Here is a 1,241-nt window from a genome sequence, read left to right on the forward strand (position 1 = left end):
GTGTGAAGAGAAGAAGAAAAAAGGGTTAAGAAAGGCTTGTCCTTAAATTCAGTTATAAGTATGTGTTAGAATATCGTTAGTACTTTAATGTTGTTTTGGCGTTAATAGTTTTAGCCTTCTGCAATCACTTTTATCGTGAAATGTCAGATAAAAAATAATATTATTAGAAAAAAATACAATATTTAGATGAAGAGACTGTAAGAGTCTATAATTTCTAAGGGCTATTGGGCCTTAGAAAAGGGACAGTCAGGCTCATAAACCCGTGGTGATTCAGTCTTAGAGGAGAGGGGCTTTACTTTTCAGAAAACCAGTTTCCCATTCTGCATATTTCCCTTCTCTCTCTAGAATAGGAACTTTGTCATAATCAAGTTTCCTCCACCTTCTCTCTAATATTACAACAAATTGAACCGTTAAATTTCTAAATTGATACCGCCAAATCATTCCTGGAGTCAAGAGCTGCTGAACCATTCCACCAATCTTGCGTTTCAGTGGGTAAGTAGTTTTACACTTTTTTCACTGTTTCTAGACTTTAGGGTAGGTAACTTAGTTAGTTTCATGTTCTTTATGCTTGTTTCCTTTCATTCTCAGTTTGTTCTAGCTTCAAGAGCTGAAAAAAATCCATCACCCATTTGGTGATTCGAAAATTCTGTGACCATCTGTGAGGGCGTTCTCTGTAAACTGAACAAGGCAAAGGGGAGCTAACTATATAAGTATTTTGTTGTTCTGATTAATTCTTGAATTTATGAGAAAATATGTTGAATTGCGTTTGTACACTAGTTAACTCTGTTTTAATGCTCTATGCATGTTAAATTTAACTGTGATATATTGTTTGATATTTAATTGTCTCTGTTTTAAATATTTGGTCTTGGAATGTTCTGAACCTTTGGTTCATTCCCTATGTTTGATTGTGATTGTTATAATCTGCCTGGAATTGTGTTGCTGAACTGAATTTCATTGAATTGATGATCCTGGGACTGATTCCTGTTTGTATATTGGTTATGATGTGCTCTGAAGGAAATTGATGAATCTGGTTGCTGGAATAAGTTGGGGGTGACACTGATTTGATGGGAAATATGGGTTGAGTGTAGCCTCAGGTTTTGTGAAAGGGATGTATAACTTTGGAAAAAATATAGAGTTCTTAGGCTAGTTATATAACCAGCAAAGAAATTGGATAGTGAGGTGAGGTTAGGAGCAAACATTCTATAAAAATGAATAATTTAACAAGTAATTTCATAATTAAG

The sequence above is a fragment of the Vigna radiata genome, chromosome 7 (genome assembly GCF_000741045.1).
Source record: "Vigna radiata var. radiata cultivar VC1973A chromosome 7, Vradiata_ver6, whole genome shotgun sequence".
Classification (NCBI taxonomy): Eukaryota; Viridiplantae; Streptophyta; class Magnoliopsida; order Fabales; family Fabaceae; genus Vigna; species Vigna radiata.